A 26,602-nucleotide genomic window follows, 5' to 3' on the forward strand; every position below is an offset into this window, starting at 1 on the left:
AAGGTTGATAAAACCCTAGCACAGTCCGGAAATTAAAAGTATTTAAGACTTAATGCCTAACATGGACAACGTGATTCCACCTAGAAAAACATCATTACCAAAATAATACAACCCTTGCTCCACATTTTGTCAAAGTGTTCACATTGTTATAATTTGGTTTTATAACAGTATCTAATTACTTTTCCCATTTTTGTTTTCCTGAAGATTACTAAGAACACCACCACTTTTCAATAAATGAGGCTTCTGCATGTATATGAATCACTATTTTAGATATAGTACATAACTTTCCAAATTTTTGCCCTTACAAATAAGAACTTTCTGAATTTCAGTCTCTTGACTGTTTTATCTTTTTTTTTTTTAAAGATTTTATTTACTTATTTGAGAGAGAGAGAGAGTGAGAGAGAGCAGAGCACAAGCAGGGGGAGGGACAGGGGAGAGGAAGGGGCAGACTCCCACCTGAGCAGGGAGCCCGATGCAGGACTCGATCCCAGGACCCTGGGATCACGACCCCAGCTGAAGGGAGCCACTTAACCGACTGAGCCACCCAGGCACCGCTTGGCTGTTTTATCTTAATGTCTAGTTTTCATCCCTTAAGTCAAAACACCTATCACTGCACTGTGTGTTAGCCAATTTAGCAGTTATTTAGACAATATGATAGGGTCCAAGTATTTTATGGGTGCTAATAGTAAACCCCTAATAAATTGCAAACATTAGGAGTGCAGAAATCCTTGTGATGTTTCTTTTTTCCTCTAAACAATCTAGCACAGTCTATCATTCACGGTAAATGTTTAAATATTTGCTATTTTACAAAGAATATTTGTCCCAAGAGTTTATCAAGGCCCTACAATACTGAAAGAATCTGAGATGTTCATCCCTGCACTATACTGAACACAGACATGGTTATTAGTTGGCCCTACCCCATAAGAAGCTTCTTTACCTTCTCATAAAACGCTAGATCTCTGATCTAGTCTCCCATAATACAAAAGGATAAAATTTAACCTGGGTTACACAAACCACATCGTATCTTCAAACGTCACAGAAGTTGCAGAGGTATTTCCCTCCTGTATTTAAAGGTAGTATCATTTGATGCAAAGAACAATAAAGGGAGAATGAGACTTGTCCCAGCTTGGTCCCTTACTAATTGAGTGAACGTGGGCCATATGTTCAATTTCTTTGAGCCCCATTTTCCTCAACTGCTTGACAAAGGCTAGGTACTTAATTCATATGACTGACTTTTCTCTTGCTCTCCTCCTTACATGAGAGAGAAAAGAAGTAGGTATTGCACTTTTAAAGTTTTTAACTCTATACCAAACAAAACCACCTTACTATGGTTACTGAATTAAGATACCTTGGGTTAGATAAATTTCAATGTTTTTGATGCTTCACATCTTACTCCTAATATTCTTTTTCATCATGTATTTATATTAGTAGACCTAACTACATTATAATTTCACTGCATAATAAAAGTATAGAGTGCTGGATTCAAGTCATAATGTCAGCAATTTTAAGAATTACTCTATGCAAATTACTTAACATCACTGCACTCCAATCTTTGGCATCCGTAAAATAAGGGAATTAGCTCCTTAAAATCTTCAGCTCTAAAATAGACACATAAAATTTAAGATGAACTATGTTGATCGTATAAGCAAATTTTCAAAGAAAGGGAAGCCAAATTGCAGACACTAATACTTCACAGATATGGGCAGGGCTCCAAGCATTAGGTTCGAAGTCATCATACAGGTTTGGTCACCAGAAAGATATTCCAATCCCCAGTGAGTGAGAGTGCATATTACATGGCCACATCAGAATTTCAAATAGCTCATCAGGAAGGCCATGTACATTCAACCAGAGGAAAAAAATCAGTACATCCAGTAATTAAAAAATACTCTCTACTACCACCAAAGACGTGCAATGATTTGAAGCAAATGTTGCTGCGTAATTACATATGAACATAATTGAGGCTCTCCATTTCTGCAAGCCCTTTTATGTGAGGAAATGATTTGAAATGGAATGCAAAATTAAAAATATCCTTTTGAAGCAGACCATTAAAATTATACTTTAAACTCTAAAACTTAGCAGGGAACAAGAAAAATCTTCAGAGGCATGGCATAAAATGATGAAAAGGTAACACAAAGTTAAAACCCAGAAGATTACATATTTAGTGCAGCCATTTTTGGGGTAACATTAGCATGGTATTCTAAGGTTCTAACCTATGAAAAGAGAATGCACATCAGTACGCTCAAACATATGCTTCTATCATAATTATCATTTCAATCTAAAATCTTCAGAAGGGAAGATACACAGGATGAATATGGGATATACAGTACTGTCACAAAAGCTCAAACCGCAATGAATTATATGCTTATTTGCCAATTTCCTTCATTACATGAAAAGACACTGAAATAGAATATAAAACGGATTCAAGAATTTACTGACATACTCTTTTTTAAAAATGAAGTTTGTAGATCAACTTGACATGTAAATGTATCCAAGTCCAGGATCATCGGCCATTCCCCCTCAATTTGCTACGGCCATCACTCTGAAGTAAGTTTTATTAAAGCTGTGGTAAACACTTCAATTAGGTATTAATTATTTATGTATACTCTCTCATTTATTGATACTGAAGAAACTCAATTACTCTCCACTAACCTGGTGTTTTTGTTTTGTTTCGTTTTTTCCTATTGCAAAGTGAACAAACTGTGAAAACATTAAGGAAAATTCACAAAAATAGAGAACCTTACATCAACAGCATAAACAAAACTTCTCCTCATAGGAAAATTTCCATTCCTTATAGCTAAGTCTCCCACAGAGTATCCCATTTGATCATTTTAATATTTATGAGAACATAACATAACTGGAAGAGAAATGATTGGAAAAGGAAGCAGTTCCTATAAAATGCATGAAAAGCAGAAATGAAAGCACCAGTGACACGACACACTACCGGTGAAAAACTGAAAACACTGTTCCTTTGAGAAACCGAAGTTACTTCAAAAGTAGCAGCATTGTTTGCCCCATGTCTCTGGGTTCAACCCTGACCTGCTCTCCACTCCTCTGGCTTACTGAATCTGGGAGTCCTGAGTGCCCATTCCATTCAGGGACAACAGGAAAATAAGATATAAGGACACCCCACCTCACATTTCCAACTGTTTGTTTTTTTTTCTTAAGATTTTATTTATTTGAGAGAGAAAAAGATAGCAACAGAGATAGCAAGAAGAGAGCATGAGCGGGGAGGAGAGGGAGAAGCAGGCTCCTACTGAGCAGGGAGCCCAGAACCCTGGAATCATGACCCGAGCCGAAGGGAGATGCCCAACCAACTGAGCCACCCAGGCGCCCCACCAACTGTTTTTTGATCCATTATAAATACCTTCTGTTTCCAGTATTATTAATAGCTCAAAAAACTTTCAAATAAACTTATTTCAGATGTCAACTTTGAATCAATTTAAGAACGTCTTCTTAGTTCCCTACCTCTTCCGTCAAAGGAGAAGCTAAATCATAATAAAACATACACAGTGGTATCTAAACTACTTATACATCTATTTTTAATAGATTATTTTCTGAAAATAATCTCATCAATAACTAGCTTTTCCCTTAACTAGAAAGCTTAAAATTCAAATGCAAACTTCAGTGATCACAAATCACAGAATCTATGGCATTCATTTCTAACATCCTAGTGAATGGTGAATTTCCTGGGCCATTTAATTTTACTAAACTTTTACAGACATGAAATTCCTATTAATTTATTTTATTCCATTCTGTATCTTTTCCTTATATAAAATACTGGCGTCACTCCTTTTCTGCACACACTGATAAATGCGATATAAATTAATTTTCATCCAAATATCTAACTAGTATTTCACTTCTCTTCATTCAACACATTCGTTGAGTGTCTGCTATGTGCTACACACTGATAGGTGAGTTATAGAACAATCCTGACCCAAGTTATTGTAATTAATAGTGTTCATTTTTATTAATATATCAAGGTCACACTCTGACCCAATCCGGTCACCAAATCTTATCAGACAAAGAGGGCTCTGGGTTCTGCTAATGGACTCAGCCTGTTGCATAAATTATTACTCAGCATTTCTTCAAAGGTCAAGTCTCAGCAATATAAATTATAAGATCCAGATACAATACCTGTTGTCTAAGACTGAATAACAACTAGCACCTAAATCGGGATTTAATATTTACACATTATTCTTCTTCCCTCTTTTTTTGTAAGGGAAGGTAGGGGGAAGAGAGAAATACTGAGAAGGGTAAAAGGAAGTACAAGAAAAGATTCAAGACTAGAACACAAGTCAAGATAAGAAATATCTACCGTCAGGGGCGTGTAGGTGGCTCAGTCAGTTAAGTGCTGGACTCTTGATTTTGACTCAGGTCATGATCTCAGGGTCCTGAGATTGAGCCCCAAGCTGGGCTCCCTGCTCAGCAAGGAGTCTGCTTGTCTCCCTCTCTCCTCTCCTTCTGCCCCTCCCCCCGCTCATGCACGTGCTCTCTAAAATAAATAAATCTAAAAAAAAAAAAAAAAAAAATGAAAGAAAGACCTACCCTCTCCCTCAGCACCAGAGATAGGACTAGAGAACATAAGAGCAAAAAAAGAAAAAAAAAGGAAATACCTACACATCCTCTTTCAGAAACAGGGCTATTTGGGGTTTCCCTGTGGAAATAAAGAATGAGAGCCAACCAGAAACTACCAAAAGGTTCAAATCCTAAAATAATTGCATGTTCTCCAACCATAGATTTTTACCTATCCTTCTTGAAGCCAAGGAAAATATCTATGCTAATAATTGTCCACTCACACTTAGAAATACTAACAAGCTAAATACTTCTATTTTTTATTCCACAGCAAATTGGATTTAACAAATCAGGAAATGTAGAAAGCCTGTTATAGTACTCATGAAGAGCAAGAACTAACACCTGGCAGCGTAATTACGAAAGAAAAAATATTAAAGCTATTTTCTTAAAATACAAAAATACAACTGTAAGTCTGTGGCCATTTTGTGTAGGAAAAAAGTGTCCCATACATATAATGAGTTCCTGAATGTGTCTACATGTTACAACAAAAAAAAAAACCATTCACTGATCATCATGATAGTACTGAGTCATGTAAAAGAATATATCCAATAGACTTCAAAAGCATGAAAGCAAGTATGAAATACATTTTAGAAAGACTTCCCAACAACTTTTAAGTGAAATGTTTCAGAATATAAAATGCTAATATAAAAGAATTAATTTATGGAATACGTCATTTCTCAGAAACAACACTAGAAGACATATGACCACAGGTTAATTTCAGTTCCACAAAAGAACACTGCAGTAGAAGTTAAAAATCCTCGGAATACACCGGTTTTCTTCTAACATCATTTCAAAGAAGGTTTTGTAGATGCTCTCGCCATCCTCTGTCTCATCTTTTTCTAGCATTTTCTCCCACACCTGTTTTCAGACGGCGGACCTATCCCAGGCTGTATAAGGATTATGAGGATAATTTGTTTAGTCACGGCTAGACCACCGCATGGAAGATGGAGAAAGCCACTTGCTGCAATGTCCTCAGCTGTACTAAGGACAAAATAACTACATCACAGTAGGACAGTCATCAGCATGTTTATAAAGCTATTTCGGAAAAATAGCCCCAGTGTTTGGTAACATTGTCAAATTCTCCATTTGCTGCTGAGAATTTGAAAGAGATGCTCACTGGAAAGCAAGTTTACCACAAAATCACCCAGAAACATTTTACTTGGTATCAGAGGCTAATCAGGTCAGACATGTATACCCAGAGAATAGCCTGTATACCCAGGGTGTACCCAGGGAATACATCCGAGTTTTAGTTTGGTATTTCCTGAAGCTCTATGATATTAGAAGCCCTCCTCCCAAAAAAGGAGAAAAATAGGCTATATAAGCATACTTTTTAAAATACAATTTATTTTCAAAGCAGTTTCAGGTTGAGCAGAAAGTACAGAATTCCCACACATGCACTGTCCCCCCAGCACACACGCAATCAACATCCCACACCAGAGAGGTACATTTGTTAAAATCAATAAACCTACACTGACATATCATTATCACCCAAATCCACAGTTTACACGAGACTTCACTCTGTGTGGTATCATTCTACGGGTTTTGACAAATGTAAAATGACATGTATCTGCCATTATACTATACAGAATAGTTTCACTGCCCTAAAAATTCCTTGTATTCTGCCTACTTAACCCTCTCTCTTCCCTAACCCCTGGCAACCACTAACTTTTTACTGTCTCTATAGTTTGCCTTCTCCAGAATGTCATATTATTAGAATCCTATAGTATGTAGCCTTTTCAGATTGGTTTCGTTCACTGAGTAAATTGCATTGAAGATTCCCCTCATGTCTTTTCATGGCTTGACAGTTTTTGTTTGTTTGTTTGTTTGTTTTTAAAGATTTTATTTATTTGACAGAGAGAGACAGAGCGAGAGAGGGAACACAAGCAGGGGGAGTGGGAGAGAGAAAAGCAGGCCTCCCGCCAAGCAGGGAGCCCGATGTGGGGATCGATCCCAGGACCCTGGGATCATGACCTGAGCCAAAGGCAGATGCTTAACGACTGAGCCACCCAGGCATCCCTGTTTTGTTTTTTTTTTTTTTTTAAATAATATCTACCCTCAACATGGGGCTTGAACTCACAACTCGGAGATCAAGAGTCACAAGCTCTACCAGCTAAGCCAGCCAGGCACCCCAACAGCTCATTTCCTTTTAGAGCTGAATTAATATTCCATTGTATTCAAGTACTTTTGATGAAAATTTTATAGCAGTTTGTAAGAGTTACAAGGTAGAGGCAACATCTATCTTTTAAAAAACTCCCATGTTGCTATCACTTAGGAGGTATCCAGTAAGTGACTTGTTGAAAGAATATATAATTGAATAAATCAACACGCATCTAAAGTTAATCTTGAAAACTTAATTTCCCTCACCTGTAAAACTTACTCCTTCCTCCTAACACTGTATGAGAATTAGAATAATATATTTAAAAGAGAGCTATTATCAATAATCACTATTACTATGAATTTATTTAATTAAAACAGTATTTTCAAGTTGAGACCATGAATCTTTTAGTTCCAGGAAAATAAAAATGGTAAAGGAAGGAAGGAAGCAGGACCAGAACTAGGGTAAAGGCACCTAAGGCACAAGATTTAAGGAGGCATTCATTCTCCTATTTGGTGCGTCAATATTCAAAACATTTTCAACAGACTAGAAAAATAATATTTAATGTATTTGAATATAAAAACCTAGAATCCATGTCTACAAATCAACTGCACCAGCAAAGGATGAGAGCTCAGGCTTAAGAGCTGAACAAAATGAATGTTTTAATTATTCATGAGGTTATTAACAATCAATATTACAATTTGCAAAAATAATTAATACAAACATAAGGTAAGTTAGGGACGCCTGGGTGGCTCAGTCAGCTAAGCGCCTGCCTTCGGCTCAGGTCATGAGCCCAGGGTCCTGGGATCAAGTCCAGCATTGGGCTCCTTGCTCAATGCAAAGTCTGCTTCTCCCTCTGCCCACTGCTCCCCCGCTTGTGCTCTCTCTCTCTCATGCCAATAAATAAATAAAATATTTAAAAAAAACATATAAGTTAATAAACATCTATAATTTTCTTAGAAAGTAGTATGATGTCATCAGCAGTGTCTAGTTTAGAATACCCCATTTCAATAGGAACCATGATAAACTGGAGAAGATCTAGAAGAATACCAGAAGAATGATGGCTCTAGGAACCATGTTATCTAAATAGTTAGAAAATGAGAGATGTCAAGTCTGACAAAAGAGCCATTAATGTTGAAGGTGATAAGAAAATTAGCTTTTGATTAAAATAAAAATTGTCTAATTATTAGAGGGGTTAAGAATGGCAAAAATTGTGTCCTAAATCAGTAGTCTTTGGTTTTTGAAACTTTTTTTTAAGATTTTATTTTTTAATTAATCTCTACACCCAACATGGGGCTGGAACTCACAACCCTGAGATCAAGAGTCACACACTCCACCGACTGAGCCAGTCAGGTACCCCACTAAAACAGCAATCTTCCCTGAAAAGAAAGCATTCTAACAGGGGCTAGATGGTCATTTCTAAGCAATATTGTAAATGCTGTAATTTTAGCATTTTCCTCATATCTAGGATGAAATATAAATAATCCTAAAAACTAAGTGAAACACTACTTAAACACTGCAGAGTGCCCACTAGACTAATTCTTAGAAATTTTTTAGAAAAGGTTAGATCTTAACTTTATGCCTACTGCGAATTTATCTTTACACAGCACAATTAGAAATAATAAAAATACATGATAGTGGTAAGAAAGCTTATCCACTACAACTATTTCAGATTTGAGATGAAGACTATAGCTGCATATTTAGCTACCAATAATGTACTTTTTTATTTTCATATTAATTATCTTACAATTCATGAGGTTCAAAACAGATCTCTTTTTAGAACAAGTCCCATTCTATCATAAAATTCTAATAGGCTGAACATGAGAAGTAAATAAATGATGGTTGAACAGGCTAGAACACTATTTAACATCACAGAGTATTTGTTAAACAACTATTAGTGAGCCCTGCTGCACAGAATATTACAGAGATTCACAGAGCCCTAAAACTGTTGACAATCAAACCAGGGGATGTCTTTCTCTTGATATATTTACACAGAAATAAACACGAATACTTCCCCTACAGCCATGTTCATTGTTATCAATGACCTGGAGAACCTTGCAATTAACTTTTTCTATTGGATCAGCGTCTACAGCATGTGGCCAAGCACAGGGGAAGATTTAGGCAAAATTTTGTTATGTTTGTTGGAGAAGATGGAAGCATTAAAGTTAAGCCATCCATCATTCTTTTAGACCTCCTATAAGTAAGAAACAATTTTAATTCTGCAAAGACTTACATGGAAAACTTACATTGAGAGAAAAAAAAAACACAACATGAGCAAAGACAAAAGAAATTACTTTTTTCTAATATACATCATCTGGAAATATCTGAAATTATATTTTTCTCAATGATTAATTTAAAATATAAAACACAGCCAATCAGCAGTTCTATGGCAATTACTAGCATAAAGTCAAAAATAAAGCACAGGACTGAGAGGTCCAGAAGTTATGACTCCATGTCTAAGAAATGCTAAATTATTTTCATGAAGAAAAGGTAAGATACAAGCATTGAACGATGAGACACAGGGAAAAACCAGCGATTTTACTCGCATCTTAAAATCACAGCTGCAGCTCATTTCTTCCTTTAAGGTGTAAATGTAAATAAAATATGCTGCCTGATACAATACAGAAAATGCTACCAAAGACAGCGAAGATAGAAATGAAACTCCGGAAATGTTCCATTATCACAAAGGTCAACCTACACATCCACCAAGAATGACTAGGATGTGCCTCCAAGCTTGAGCTTACAAGGGAACAAAAGAAGAAACTGACACTTGAATTACTCCATAATACGGACTTCCCTACTCCCAAATGAACCAAATTGATTAGGTGACCCTGATAACTGTTATCTTTGAAAACTCCAGATCAGTTGCCTTTTGCCTCTCTGCATGTTCTCACTGGCAGGCTCAAATCTGGTGGCACACATCAGTGGTTCTTGGATGTGCAAGCTAACCTTTGTGATAATGGAAAATTTCAGACCCTAATTTCGATCTTGCCTATTGCAGAGAACAAAAAGCAACAGAGCCAGAGGTTAAAAAGATAACAGTTAACAGGCTCATCTAATCAACTTGGGTTCATATGGAGGGAGGAAGTCCATATTATGGAGTAACTGGTGTACCAATTGCTTCTTTTATACTTCCTCTCATTGAGGAATGAGACAAAGTTTAATGACTAAAGACACAAATGACCTGATGAACAACAGTAAAGAATTTGATTCAAGGGGCGCCTGGGTGTCTCAGTCGTTAAGCGTCTGCCTTCGGCTTGGGTCATGATCCCAGGGTCCTGGGATCGAGCCCCGCATTGGGCTCCCTGCTCGGCAGGAAGCCTGCTTCTCCCTCTCCCACTCCCCCTGCTTGTGTTCCCCCTCTCGCTGTGTCTCTCTCTGTCAAATAAATAAATAAAATCTTTAAAAAAAAAAAAAGAATTTGATTCAAACAAGTCACTGGTAGTAAACACTGACACGCACATACAAAGTGATTCTTCTTTCCTTTGCCAAGGGCAATAGATTTTTACAGCACAAACGGCCTTTTGTGGTTCCAGTTACAAAGACTCACACTTAAGAATTATTATATGGTATAGGCCAAATGGCACTATACATAACTACTCAATTCCTAGAAGAATATTATATAACAGTAAAATAAACACAAAATGGCTTTAGGGAAAGAACATTTTAGCTACCACGTAAATGTACAAAATAGACTTTTATAGAAGAAAGAAAAATTCCTGGTTCTTCTGACTTTTATTCCCATGTTCATATATACTCTGGTATCTCTGTTTCAACAATTCAACCTAAACTATTTCTAGAGTGTGGACTAGAATAAGCAGAAGACAAGTGTTACTAATTTACAAACCTGCCCTTTTTGAGAGACAACTATAGGTCAAAAAGTCCTCTCGTCTGTTGAAATAAATGTCCATGTCCAACAGGGAGCTGCTCCTGCCTCGGGAGCAGCTCGGGATTTACATCAGTAAACCAAAACTTACATAACCCATGTGTTCCTGTACATGTCCCAGCATGACCAGAAACTCAGTATATCCAGGCAGCCGACCCCCAAAGCCAAACCAACTCTGGACCTTCACACCCCAAACAAGATTGACTAGATGGCCGATCATTTATTTCCTATTTTTGTCTTCTTTGGTTCTTTATTGTTTTTCTTATAAAAGCTACCTGCCTTCTGCCTTATTTCGCAATTCTAACTACCCAGTGCATGAAGTTTGTTTGTATCACCCACATTGTCTTTAATCATTTTTAACAAATCTTAACCTCAGCCTAATGTTATTTGAAGTAAAAGCCAGACTTTTGGTGGTCTTTAAGGTAATGGAGCCATTCTCGATGTACACACAGGAAGATAATGGAGGATTATTATACTGGACCTATACTCTATCTCATTACAAACTCACACAGGTCTCAGAGGTCACAACCTTTTAAAACCGTCACCAAGGTACAATCTACTCATGAGTTTTTTCGGAGATTTCCTAGCAATCCTTTAAAAACTCTCTGACCCTCCATGAGAGACGATGGACTCTGAAAAACAAACTGAGAGTTCTAGAGGGGAGGGGGGTGGGAGGATGGGTTAGCCTGGTGGTGGGTATTGAGGAGGGCACATTCTGCATGGAGCACTGGGTGTTATGCACAAACAATGAATCATGGAACACTTCATCTAAAACTAATGATGTAATGTATGGGGATTAACATAAGAATAAAAAAAAAAAGAAAAAGAAATAAATAAATATGAAAAATTAGGGGCACCTGGGTGGCTCAGTTGGTTAAGCAACTGCCTTCGGCTCAGGTCATGATTCTGCAGTCCCAGGATAGAGTCCCACATCGGTCTCCCTGCTCCGCAGGGAGTCTGCTTCTCCCTCTGAACCTCCCCCTCTCATGCTCTCTGTCTCCCATTCTCTCTCTCAATAAATAAATAAAAAACCTTTAAAAAAAAAAAAAAAACAACTCTCTGACCCTCAAGGAATTAATGAATATTAAAGTAGCCCCTGATTCTAGGGTGATGGGAATAGAGAATGAGGCATTGTCTATGTACCTCAAATGAATGCCTTTCAACTTTAAATGAAGTCTTTATAAGCGAAGCTTACTTAATTTTACTAAAAGGACTTTAGCTACTGCTATGTTTGGTCATTTTGAAATGATTTAGGTTTTCCTAATGTCCTGAGATTCATCCATTTATAGCAAGTAAACTGTTCTCTAAATCAAAATTTCAGCATTCATTTCTAAAGCGAAGAGTTAGAAAAAGAATAGCTGCCACACAGCCAACACATTCAACTTCACAAAAAATTTTTAAATGGACAAACTTCGTTTTAGACAAATTTTGTCCATTCCTGTACTTTTTAAAATGGTTTACGATATCCCAGCTATATAAAGTACTAGGCTCAGTTATGGAAATGCAAAGATGAGCATAGTCTGCTTATACAGGGGAGAGGTGTGAAGCTAAGTAGGTCTATTAGAATCCTGAGGAAGTAGAGGGAGGAAAAGACTTTCTCAAATTAAACCACTCCCCCTATGCACCTCAACCCATGCACCTATAAAGAATCATTCTGTGTAATGCAAATTAATGAGCCCATTATTCTCTCCAGGGAACAGGCAGTATTATCTTTCAGACAGATTCAACATGTCATCTGAAGCATTCTGGGCTCTTTCAATTTGCTGGGTCACACCTTCACTGTGCAGTTAATTCAATGTCTTAGCCTACAACCTTTCACTCCTGCTTCTTCCTGGGATAGAGTAAGCAAAAATATATTTATCTTCAGCAGAACAGTTGCCAACATCAATAAAACTTGAAGGAGAGATTTCCCAGAATGGATTGACTGTTATGATCCCTTTAAAATGCAAGGATAAAAGAGAATTCAATCCCTGACCCTAAATGTCAGGGGAGCTACACTTTCCCTTCCAGTGTTAAATATAAGGTCAGACTGTGCCGCAAGGGAATTTTTATTTATTTCTTTAAAATCTGCAAAATTAAAGGGTATTATTCAAAAGAGGATGATTTTAAATATTTGCAAATGTAATAATCTTACCACTAATCAGTACACATTTGATATTGCCAGAGGCATGTGAGGTGTTAGGTTTCTTAAGACTCTAAAGACCACACAGGAAATCCCAAAGAAACGATGATCAAATAATATAAATCAAGCTACATTTTGCAACACAGATAAACTACAATGCTTTACTGAAACCTCAATGAAAATCAGAAGACGCAGCCTACCTGATGGTGAAGCATGCGTAGGATTGTCGGCCACAAGATGCTAACTGGATAAGAAACACTTAAGAACGTGCAATCAGAAGAGACAGAATTTATAGACTACAAAAGGAAAGAGTTCAAAGAAATAACCATGAAGAATTTAAGCCAAGTGATGAAAGAAATGAAAATAAGGCAAGGATTTGGTTGTTAAATGTAAAGTAAAATCTGAAACTTTGGCAAAGATAGTGGAATTAGCATCTGGTCTTAGTAATGAAGTGTTTGAGGTTGACCCACTCATGGAATGTAGCGTAAAAAATCAGGAAATGCATGAACAAAGAGCTTAAGTTGAAATTACATGCAAAGTCCTTAAGAAAACAGCCAAGCTGATATCTGTCATATACTACTTTCAGAAAATCCCTTTGGTCATCTCTAAGCTTAGAAGTAGCATCTGCAATATCCCCTCCTGCCCTCATGCACCATGTTTTACACCTATCTCTTTACATCTAAAAGTGCTTTACATTTATCACCCTTATCTGTTCTTCCATATCACTCATTCTCAAGTTGCTTACTAGATATTTCCAGCTGGATTTCACAGCAATACTTGAAACTCAACATTTTTAAAGGTTAACTATTCCTCATCTTCTTGAAAAAAAAAAAAATCCTCAACCAGATCTGTTTCTGTTAGCAGCATCTTCATTTTCAGTTACTACTTCTTGCTTCTTCCAATATTCATTTGGTTTCAAACTCAAACAATTCCAACAATGTCCTGTCTTTCATACCTGTTCTTTATGTTCCCACCACTAATAACTGGTGAATCTGAATCTTATTACCTTTTAGTTTGATTACTGAAATAGCCCCTAATTTGCTCCCCATCTGATTGGTATCTATATGCTTCCATTGTAATCCTCCCTATATGCTCTAAGATTATATTTTTAAGGCATGATAGGACTATGGAATATCCCTGCTCAAAAACCATTCATGATTTCCCATTACTGACAAAACACACTTATTTTGGCATGACACATAGGATACTCAACAATCTGTCTCTAGTCACTTTTCCTCTTACATTCAACATGCCTATGTGTATGTCACATGGTAGCCAAAGTGCACAAACAGGATTCCCCCTCAATGCTTTGTACTCACCCACCCTTGTACCCCTACCTAGTAATAGGCTCTCTGCTAGAAACATCTGCCTCAAAAGCTCATTCCCTCAAAGAAGCCTTTGCCGTTCATGCTGAAAAGCAAAGTCTTTCCCTGAAACTTCTACCTTGTCTTAAGAGAATGGTTAAAACAGTAGACTTTGCACACCATCATCTGGACTCTGAGGCTAGCTCTGTGACCACTAAGTTGACCATCAACAAGTTACTTTATCTCTATGAGCTATAATTTCTTCATCTCTAAAATGGGAATAATAATAGTACCTTTACCTTAAGGATCGTTGTGAGAGCTAAATGTACCAGCACCTGATAAGCACTCAATAATTGTTGGCTGTAATCATCATCATCATCATCATCATCATCATCATCATCATTATCCTCATTATCATTCTCCACTCCCTCTGATGGCATAGTCATGGTAACATGACACCAGAGAAAATACAGTTTGGTACTACATCTTGATTGTTATGATCTATCAGCATGTATTAGAATATTTGGCACAGGGGCGCCTGGGTGGCTCTGTCAGTTAAGCGTCCCACTCTTGATTTCAGCTTGGGTCATGATCTCAGCATCTTGAGATCGAGCTCCATGCTGGGCTCTGCACTGGACGTGGAGCCTGCTTAAGATTCTCTCTCTCTCCCTCTGGCCCTCCCCCCACCCCCACTCACACATGCTCTCTCTCTTTAAAAAAAAAAAAAGAGAGAGTATCTGGCATATAGGCGTTCAATATGCATTTGCTGAAATTATACATATATGAATGAATCTATACAAATGAAATCCATAAGGCAGTCTTAAAACTTTAAGTCTTAAAATTATGGTAAAAAAAAAAAAAAGATTGCATATAGAAAGGATAACAGAAAGAAATACAGCTTAAAAGAGTAGGGAGGATAAGGGAAAAAACTGACCAAGCCCAGTACTGTAAACTGGTGGCCAGAAAAGCTTCTGAAACTGCAGAAATACAGCTGATAGGTCAAGAGAGGTAGTGGTTTCATGGTAGTGTTCAGTCTAGGGCCATATATTAAATGTGGCACTGACTATAAGGAATATATCAAGAGAAAGGTGACCATAATAGTTAGGAAATAAAGTCACATAAACTTCAAACAGAGGAAATGGAATGCTTAAACTAAAAGAAAAAAGCTGAAGTGAAGATAGAACGATTGGCTTAAAATATCTGAAAGGCTGTCACTGGGCAAAGAGATTAGCTGACTTCTCTTAGCTTCACAAGGCTTAACAAGGGAAAATACAAAGAAAAGAGTGTTTTGACTCAATATAACAGAACAACTATTAAAGATGCCCAGGAATATATCAGACTGCTGTTACAGAGTGAGTCCTCCATAAACATAAACATTCAAGCAGAAACTACATAGCCTCTAGTTTCATCTGCCAGAGATGCTAGGAAATTTTTAAATATATATATTGCCCTAAGTACTAAGCAGCTGAGTCCCCATACATTAAAAGGAAAAGATAGTGGTAATCATTATTACAGTGAGGCTAGGGAATCTATGAATGTACTGGCCTGATAGGTTCGTTAAAAACTGATTTTCCACAGAATGATTAAAACTATATCTACAGTATCATTGTAACCAAGTAAGTTATATATATTATTTAAATCTAATGATCAAAAACGAAAACTGTTATTCTAGGGACAGAGGTTATAAGTGATTTCATTGTTTCTTAAAATTAAAATTAATCATAAAAATCATGTTTTATAACAGTCAAATTTCATATATTAAAAAAACCCTAATTCTCAATATTTTCCTAAGGGCTTACAAGATATTTATAAAAGAAATAAGGAAGAATAAAAGAAAGAAGGGAAGGAAGGAAAGGAAGGAGTGAAGAAAGGAAGGAAGGAAGGAAGGAAGGAAGGAAGGAAGGAAGGAAGGAAGGAAGGAAGGAAGGGAGGGAGGGAGGGAGGGAGGGAGGGAGGGAGGAAGACAGACCAAACAGACCAAACCAACCAAGGATTTATAATTTAATGTGGCCATTGATTTCAATAAACCTAGAGACAACCTTTTATCACATATAAAAGCAGCCTCCAAAATTCCATCTTAACTGCTTTTGACATAGCTATCCCATATGATACAGAAAATATCCAATAGATTAAGTTCATAAAACTCCACTTGATTTTAGTTCTATCCACATTTCAAATAGATTTCATGTCACTATAAATACCCCTTTCATTCAAAAGAGTTAGTTAAGTCTGTTGACATTTTCCATTAAATGGACAAGTTGTACAACATGCAGATTTCCAGTTTGTCCATTACTTTAAAGTAATTCCTTACCTCCAATGGGATTTGTTTTTAATCCCCAAGAAACTTAAGGATACATGAATCAATTTTCTCCATACAATCACTATTACAGAGAGATGTGGTTGAACTAACATTCAATGGCAGCTGGTCTGAGACAACTAAAAGAACTGATTTTACTTTTAGTATTTTTCAGCCAGTGACATGTAGAAGACACTGAGGAAGGAAAAATAAGGTATTAACATTCTCCTAAAATTTCAGATATGTTAAAATATCTTAGAACATATTATAGGAAATGTCAAATAATCCTCAAAAAATGTACTCATTTTACCTATAGCAAGAACCTAATATTAAATAATATTTTTCTTATTATAAATGGTTCCATTCAGAAGAATGTATATAAGCTCTTACCATTGTAACTTAAAGAATTATATTTTGGGTTTCTAAAGTAATTTGCAAATATATAAAACTTCAGATCTGTCCCTTGTTTAAAAATAACAATTTAAACAATTTTTCCAAAAATATTCCTTCTAACATACACATTTACATGGATTTTTTCTATTGTATTCTTTTGCAGTACACTGCCTATAATTTATGCATAATACTAGTTTAAGTAACATGAATGGTAAGCAACCAAATTAATTCCATTCTTGTGAAATATAAGAGATACCGTGCAAAACCTCATTTAATTTATTAGAATATAAGGGTAGATTTTTCTATGCCACAATGTCTAGAGGAACCTAACACATGGTAGGTGCTCAGTAAATATTTCCTGCATAAAAATAAATAAATAACAGTTTATTTCTGTTTCATAAAAACCCTGTTGGAAAATATAAAACTTTCCATGCTTGAAAGAGGGTCTTATAGACCCAATTTGGGAATTATTATTTTGTGTATATAAAATTTGTTTTGTTTTCTAAATAGTTCTTTTATATTAGTGTAAGTTATAATTAATTTCTATGTTGTTTAAAATTGAACAGCCTGTAATGTGGAACTCATATAAACATGGCACCCTTGCCTTTCACATGAAAGACAAATTAAAATCTCATGCACTGTGCTTTGAAGAAAATCAAAATCTAATATTTGACAGTAACGAGCATAGCTTCCTTTGACCACAGCAAAGGGAAAAATACCCACTTTTACTATGCTTTTAAAGAAACTGATATGTAAGAACAATTGATTATACTTGAGTCTTCTCTCTCATTTAGCTTGTATAGATTTTGATGTGAATGGCATTTGCTCTTTGTATCCAAAACAAAACTAAATATCATTACATAGGAACAAAGCATTCCCAGTTTCTTCAGAAAAATGCTCTGTATATAAATTCTCAGAGTTTCAGCTCTTCCAAAATGGACAGAGATTCAGGTGAAATACATGGCGAGGGTATTTAGAGAATATCCAAATTATGCAAAGACCTACCCCAAATATTCCTATCCAATACAAAAGATGGCTCAAAGAAACACCATATATTCCTAGCATGGTACTCTTATGTCTCTTCTCATCACCTATCTAGGGAAAATGTGACAGGAAGGATTATTTCTTATATGTTAGTCACTCCTGATATGAATCCCCAACTTAGCTTTACACTCCACTTCCAAAACCACTCAGCTCCAGGCAACTGGCAAGGACTGACTACTCACATAGAACCCACTCTTGCCTTCAACCCTTATCTATATCTAAAGACTTAAGGTTCAAAACTAGGAAAAAAATGCAAATAAATATTTGTGAAAATATTTAAGAGCAGTAAAACTCACCCTCTCTTCCCTGGCGCTGCCTGTGGAGGCTGCAGCCATCTCTTACTCAGCATCATGCCTGGCCTCAAAGCTCTGCTGAAGCCCAACATGGTTAAAAAGAGGACCAAGAAGTTCATCCGGCACCAGACTGGCACGTCAAAATTAAGCACAAATGGCAGAATCCCAGAGGCACTGACGATGGGGTACACAGAAGATTCAAGGGCCAGAACTTGGCACCCAACATTGATTACGGGAGCAACAAGAAACAAGGCACATGTTGCCCAGTAGCTTCCAGAAGTTCCTAGTCCACAACTTCAAGGAACCTGAAGTGCTCTTGATGCAAAACAAATCTTACTGTGCAGAGATTGCTCCCAATGTCTCCTCCAAGAACCACAAAGCCACTGTGGAAAGAGCAGCCCAGCTGGTCATCAGAATCACCAATCCCAATGCCAGGCTGTGCAGTGAAGAAAATGAATAGACAGACAGTTTATGTGCACATCATATTTGTTACTAAATCCATAAAACTGCAAAAAATAAAAAAGCAATAAAACTTTTAAAAATAATCTATTTCTAGCCACATCTATATCCTATCTTTTTATACTATGTTTGTGCTTTTCTTTATCATGTGGAACCACCTCAAAATGTCCATTTCCTCTACAGAAATCTCAACCCCTAAAATGAGTTGCAATGCAACCTTTTCCTTAAACCTGCCAAAACTGCCCCAGGAGGATTTAAGAACTCCTTCCTGGGCAGTCAAGGAATTCTGTTGCACTTATTTTCCACCTCTTTGTAATGTTTGCCATATAATAACATACTATGAATGTCTTCCCAACAAGGTTACAAGTACATTAAAAGCAAGATCTGAGGTTTTCTGTTTATCTTATAAGGTACCTAGCATGATACTCAGTAGACTCTCAAGAAAAATTTATTGAACTGGATTTGCAATATTCTTCCTTATGCCAATGTATATTACTGGTGGCTAGCTATAATACATTTTATTTCCTATAATGGATGCTTTCACTATTTCTAAATACTAGTATATTTATAAATGAATAATTTCTGAGTTTTATCATTTTCTCTCAGGGTAGAAAGTCGATTGAGATATCTCTTTTCCATTAAAAAAAAACCAGTGCATAATAGATTAAAGAGTGCAAAAAATATTTAAAGGAGTGGTTAATATCAAGGCGAAAGAGAGATTATGTAAGAGTTTAAGTGTAATTTGATATAATAATGGACAAAACTTTTGGCTTATACAAATTTATATTTGAAAAAAAAGCTGATCATGGAAAACCAATACACTAAAATGTTAACAGGAAAGAAAAATAAAAAATTTCTTAGAAAATAAATTGAAAACTAACTCCAAACTATGCTTAGTAAAAAGGCTTATTATAATATCTAACAAAATAGACAAGAAAAGATTACCTAAATTATAACTTTGAACTGAATTTCAGATGTAGCAAATAGCAGTGAGGAAGAACACTGGATCAGAAAAGAGCTAGTAGACGTTTTGCTTCCAGTACTTACAGAGGGTCTCCTCTTACTAAATAAATGAACAAGTGGAAGAAGAGAGACTGTATAATGCTTGATTATTAATTTATTTGATCTTTCAGTACAGTTTGCCTACCTACAAGCCAAAAGAAATAATTTCTTCCTTACCTGGCGATTTTAAAGATTAAATAAAGATTATAAATATAAAAAAGATTTTAAAACTATAAAGCAACTTATAAATACGTCATTTTATTGTAATTGACATTATCTTATTACATATAAAAATAAAATTATATCGACAACTGTTTTTCGAAAAAGCACAATAATGCAAAACCAGGGAAATTCTTTTTTGAAAGGATACATACGCACTAATTATATCACCAGCCACTTCATTCTCCTGAAACACTTCAAAAGAAAGTTCATGTTGTTCTTAGGTAATTTAGTTAATTTCTGAGGTATCTGAATTTTAAGGAAATTTTGGTTCAATTTTTATTCATAGTTTCTATTACTTTTTAATCCCCAGAGAAAGGGCCACAAACCATTTTTTAAAGATTGAATCTCGGGCGCCTGGGTGGCTCAGTTGGTTAAGCGACTGCCTTCGGCTCAGGTCATGATCCCAGGGTCCTGGGATCGAGTCCCACATCGGGCTCCCTGCTCGGCGGGAGGCCTGCTTCTCCCTCTCCCACTCCCCCTGCTTGTGTTCCTGCTCTCGCTGTCTGTCTCTGTCAAATAAATAAATAAATAAATAAAATAAAATAAAAATAAAGATTGAATCTCAAGATGCCAACTTCTACATCCAATTAAAATTTATCCCAGTCTCAAATGAGACCTGAAATTTCTTAGAGCCCATTATAAGAAAGGGCTAATAACTTTCAGATAGCTACAAATATAAATTGGATAATCCTGTTTTTAATCATCCATGCATATTTTAAATAGCTTTACTTTATTTTATTCTTTCATATATCCACTTAAATGCTGATAATTGCTTTCTAGCCCATATCTCAACTTAAATATATCTGCTAGGATGACTCTATCACCTACTGTACCAATGTTCTGTCACCAGTATTCTGTCTAATTTATGCTGTCCTGGAATAAATTAATTTGGAAGTTTTGTATTCTATAGTTATTTCAATGAAGGTGGATTTTGCCTCTTATGGTGCTAATCCATGTACCTGCATTCAACTTGGCCACACATTCAGAGGCCACGTATAATTTATCTAAGATCCAAAAACAGATTTATGGAATATAATTTACATCAGCTACAGAAATATGCCTTGCCTGGCACACCTATGTTGACGTTTGAAGCATTATGTCACAGATGAAACCCACACTTCCCTCTCTCCTTTATCAAACAGAGCATGATATGAAAAGGAAACGATATCTTCCCAGCAATCAACACTAAAGGAAACCAGTTATCCTTCTTTTTGCTCCATTATGAACAACACAGTCTAGAGGCTTGTTCCGAACACTCTGGTTGAAGCTTCTCTGCCCCTCCAGTCTTCTGTCAAAGAGTTAATGGTCTGGAAACTAACACTCAAATGCACTGGCTAGACTACCTAATTAAAGGAACCCTAGGTGAATCCTTATAAAGAGAAAAATCATTTGGCAATGAATACAATCACTTCCTTATATGTCTAGTTCATAGGTTTACAAATACTATGTGGAGTGAGGCAGCACATTTGTATCCTAGAATATTTCTGAATATTCCTGTCAATTATTGAGAATTTGGAGGATCTACATTCCCTTTCCTGTTCGCTTCAAACAATCAATCATACCAACTAAATTCCTGTTTTCGACCGAACAGGGTTCTGTGTTAGGTGTCATAAAGTTAGGAGTAGATTTTCTAAGAGTGGATAAAACATGTACACAATCCATGTATTGAAGAATGATGTGTACATCTATCCACATTCTATATTCTTCTCCCCCTGGGAAATGAAATAAATAGAAATGCCAAATACTATCATTTGAGTATTTATTTGGCCCTTGTGGGCAAGTTGAGGAGAAACAACTACAGCTGCCATGGAAAGTCATCATCGTAACTCCTAACCACTTGACTTAAATAATTTTAAGTGTTACTGTACTTGTGTGACTAATTGAATCATTTCTTCTTTCCTTTAAAAAAAAAATACTGTTGACAGAAATAGTAAAGGACACTGAATCTTCTGAATCCTTTATCATTTGTGAACCACTTAGGTTGCTGTTATCCGACAATCTTTAACTCAGCTGCACAAAATTAAAGACTCCCTTCCAATTCCTCTAGCTTTTCCCACTCCCTCTACATGCCTCCACCCTCGACCCAGACTTTGTTCATATACTATAATGGCTGAATTATAATTTCTGTTACTCCTCTGTCTCCCCCACTAGACTCCATAGGCTTCAAAGATAGGAACCATATCATTCATCTCTACAGTCCCCAAAGTAGCACAATATAGACCCTCAGTAAAGGGTTGGTGAATTAATTTTCTTAACGAGTCCAACATTTGTTATAACAACCAAGTCTCTTTCATATTTCCACTTGCCTTATTAGGTATAGCCAACTGGATGTCATGATGTTATCCTAACCACTCAAACTCAACATACCCAAACTTTAACATCTTCTTCCTATATTCCTTACGTGTACTAATGGTACCCAGTTTTCCCAGAAACTCTGGATCACAACCCTGGGGCCATCTTTGATTCCTTCTCATATTCTAACCTGCATCAAGTCTCATTAACAATACTTTTACACATGTTATTTCACACATGTTGTCACTCTCTCCACATTCCAGCCTCCATTAACGACATTCAGGCCCTCGTATCTACACACTAGGAATACTAGAGAAGCTCCTTAAAGACTCCTTAAAGACTCCTTAAAGACTCTCAGACCATCTTCTCTAACTATCTTACACTATCAGACTAGCCTCCCCATGGCAGAACCTGCTCAGAGTGGTTGCTCCTATTCCCTTACCTTGGGATCTACACCCCTGAGCCTGCCAATTCTGATCTTCCACAATCCATTCTCATTCAGCTTTTCCAGCATTATCTCTCAACTTTATTCATCAAACCAGGCACTTACTTTTGTATATGTCACGCCTTTTGCTCAGAATTTTCTTCCTCTTCATCCTATTTTTCTTTGCCAGATCAGTTTCATCCTTCAAGGAAGAAAACTAAAAAAAATTTCCTTGAATTCCCCAATTGGGAATCCGTTCTTTTCCTTCAAACGACTTCAGTCTACTGCCTTATGTCCCTTATTACATTGGAAGCTTTCCTCATCCCCACCTCATACATACAGCCTCACAAATTGGAGATTCTTAAAAAATGATGGTCAAATATTTTGGAAGTTGTCAAAACCCTTGCCTCCCCTTTAAAAAGTTTAAAAATAAATATGGTCGATAAAAAATACATAAAAATTACAAAAATATAGCCTGGTTCCCTGAACTTCCATTAACACGCCTTCTAAGCATGCCAATGTGTGTTTCTGATTTAACCCCCTCTTTGTTGTTTAAAAATGATCTACAACCAACAGGGACAGCTCTAAGCCACACACAAACACATTCCATATTTCCAAGTAAATGCTAACAGGAAAAATGTGCTTGTGTAAGATTTGACTCTACCAGTTAAAAATCAACAAGGACAAACCCTGTTTTCTCCCTACCCCTGCAAAAAGTGTGGACATGACATCTTGATTATTTCCTCAGTGTGAATAAATCATACATTTCCAAGTTCATAGTGTGGGAACACTAAAACTATTAGAATTTGGGTGCTGGGGGTGGTTACTGACTAGTATTTATTACTTAGAAGCTTAAGTAAACTCTGTCTATACTTTTCCCCCTCCTTTTCCTCCAATAATCTGCTTTAATGACAAAAATATGAGCCTTGCTCTGAAAACACAATGAATGAAACTTGAAAGAGAGGAAAGAAGCCTGATGTCCAGCTGGGTGCCAAGTGTGGAGATCAAGTACCCAGAGCTGAAGAGAGCAGAAAGCCTGGCAGAGTGGGGGACTGCAACAGACACAGGCGAAAAGCCCTGCAAGGTGGGGAGCCAGATGTTTCCCTGAGCTCTAGGAAATGCCTGCTTCCCGAGGTCTGATATCCACAGGAGCAGCGGCCTTTCTGCCTTCTCCTTCACCTTCATTTAGTGTGCTGGGACCACAGGCGAGGCGCTGTACTTGGAGCTTTCAGAGTATTATCTCATTTCATCTGGAAGCAATCCTCTATGAGGAAGATACTATTATTACCTTCAGTTTACAGATTTAGAAACTGAGGCTAAAGAGATTAAGGAATTTGCCCAAGGTCACACATAGCTACTAGAGCCAGGGTTTTTGTTTACTTGCTTTATGATTTATCATTATTATTTTATTACTTATTTCTGTCTATGTCTCACAAAAGGCCGGGAAACTTGACTTGGCCTGGGACTCCGTGCGCATCCGTGCGCACGTGTGTGTGCAAAAGATATTCTATTTATTTACTCATAAAAGCAAGCGAGCAAGACATCTGAGCCCAATTAATTGTTCTAAGAGTATTAATCACAGCAATGGAGTTGATCACAATCGGTAGATTCATCAGTGAGGTTGAATAGTTAGGTGTATGCCTGTGGGCCTAAGACTCTTAACAATAAAGCAAGCCTAACTGCCGACATGTGTGTCGGTTAAAACTCACCATTATGCTTCTTCATGTCCCTCATTGCCACAATGCTCCAGCAAGCAACTCTCAGGGGTTTACCGGCAAGACTCTTATTAAGGTAATGCTGCGTTCTCCCATAAAAGGTATGTAGAGTCCTAATCCCCAGTCCCTCCAAAGGTGACCTTGTTTGAAGACAGGATCTTTACAGAGATAATCAAGTTCAAATGAGGTCACAAGGGTAGGCTGTAATCCAATGTGACTGGTGTCCTTATAAAGAAGGGAAATTTGGACACAGTCACACAGAGAGAAAGACTGCCATGGGAAACGAAAGCAGAGATCAGGGGGATGTTTCTAAAGCCAAGGAATGCCACAGACTGCTGGCAAAACACCAGAAACTAGGGGAGAGTGATGAACAGATCCTTTCCTCTCAGCATTCAGAAGAACCCAACCCTGCTGATACTCTGATTTCAGACCTCTACCTCCAGAACGGGGAGACAATACATTTCTGCTTTCTACACCTTCTTAAGCTTGGGGTGTTTCATTATGGCAGCCCTACCAAACTATTCCACCTCTTTCCAAAGTCTTAAAAGACATGAGGCCACAGCAGCAAGTATTTCTATTCTCCCATATTCCTATCGAGCCTCTGCACTTATTCGCTCGAAAATGCTTCTTTAGTATATAAAGCTCACTTCTCATCTCTGGGCAAGAGGAGGGCACAGCCTTTCCTCCCGCAGCAGGGAGTCTGGAAGCAAACAAGCTAAGTGAGTCCCCATCAAGGAAGACCTTTATACCACCAGTCTGTAATAATCTGACCTCTGGTTTGCAGGACTGAGTACATTTTTCATCACTGAGTATATTTTCCATCAGTGTTATCAAAAGTGTAATGATTCTAGGTAAGTTTTAAAATTATAAAATTCTCTGGTAGTAATTCTCCCATGAAAATATTTTCTAGAGTTTCTGGGGAATGATACACAGGCTGGCAGAAGGGAATGACTTTATGTTGTAAAGGGGAGGAATGATATTTTTTGTTGGAGTTACAAATGTAACATGGGCTTTTCTCAATGCGTCAAGTAAGATAACTGCTCTCGAAAGCAAATTTTTTTCCCTGCAAATACCATCATTGCTTGGATTTGTCTCAAATACATATTTTCTCTACCTCCAGCTATTCCTTAGTCACAATTTCTCTAAGTAGCAAGCCTTTACAACTTTGATTTTAAAAAATGGGATCAGTTATGTTAAAAAGAACTATTTAAAAAAACTGCTCTGCAAACAAAAATTTAGAGACATCCATGGTACCTAGGAATTATAAGCTTCACAGCATTTTATACAAATCACATGATCCAAAATTCCCACATGAGCCTAAAATGACTTAATATTTCCTGGTCCTATCTACCTAAAATCCCTCAAAAATATGCCATGAATATATGAATAAGCCAGCAAGCCACTGTCAGATAATTCAAAGGCTGATGAACTACAGCCTATTATCTTAGAAACTGATTTACTATATAATTCACAGAATGTGGAAAGAGAGGCACTGAGCTATGTTTTTACATATGCTTTTGACATGACTTTTTTTTTATCTGCCTAGACCTTATTTCACACAGCAACCAATATATATTATGATACTTGAAGAAAATAGCTAGCACTTCCTAAAAAGACCACAAATCAGGATACCACAGGGTCATTTCTATGAGAAATTCAGCCAATCTATTCACTTTAACAACAAGAAGACTTATTCTTCTGAAGTATGTAAGAGTGACTCTCAGATTTATTATATTATAGAAGTATAAGGATTGCCTTCGTGAGTAAAAAAATGAAAAAAGAAATGAGTGAGATGATAGCCCCCTACCTTTTTCTTGAAATTATAATTAGCAATACAAAACCTTACAGTAGCACCTAGGCCATATAAAATATAATATTTCAACAAATTATTTTCCAATGATATAAAAATGCCAAATCATTTGCAGAACATCTATAGTGTTATAAAAATGGCAATCAGTGTTGCAGAAAACAAGGCAGGGAAAATAACAAACTCTATAAAGTATAAATGATACGGTATAAACAGTTTCAGTTTGAAAGACAACTACAAACTATTATTTTGGGTACTCTGGTGACATAAATCATAGTAGCACCAACCAACCAACATTTAGCCTTGTGTGACATAGACATTACCTTAAAATGGTTTAATATTATCGTTAACTTTTATTTTGAGCTGCTTATATCTACTCATATGATAATTTAAATGGAATTTTACAAAAGCATAAGGCAGACACTTCATATGCCCACTTTACAGGAGAGGAAACTGAGGCTTCAAGGAGTTAAGGAACTTGCTCAAGGTCATACATAGCTCATGGCTGCTAAGTTGCAGAACCAGCACTTGCTTCCCAGACCCCCAAGGTGACCTGCTCTTGGTCGTTAGACCACTCTGCTTCTTAACAGAACTGGCCTGGGAGGAAAGGTGCTTGGGCAGAAGTTCCAACCAAGGTTCAGCCAAGGAGGCTGCTGAGGAGGCTACTCACAACCTC

At 36.8% G+C, this 26,602-nt stretch overlaps 1 protein-coding gene across 1 annotated transcript in view; it reads right to left on the minus strand.

Annotated features, from left to right (window-relative positions):
* The window catches only part of TMTC2 (transmembrane O-mannosyltransferase targeting cadherins 2), a 392,764-nt gene that overhangs the window by 270,689 nt on the left and 95,473 nt on the right, over positions 1-26,602 (minus strand). The window lies entirely within an intron of this gene.

This window comes from Mirounga leonina, unplaced genomic scaffold (assembly GCF_011800145.1).
Source record: "Mirounga leonina isolate KUSES-001 unplaced genomic scaffold, KU_Mleo_1.0 Mir_126, whole genome shotgun sequence".
In the NCBI taxonomy this organism is placed as follows: Eukaryota; Metazoa; Chordata; class Mammalia; order Carnivora; family Phocidae; genus Mirounga; species Mirounga leonina.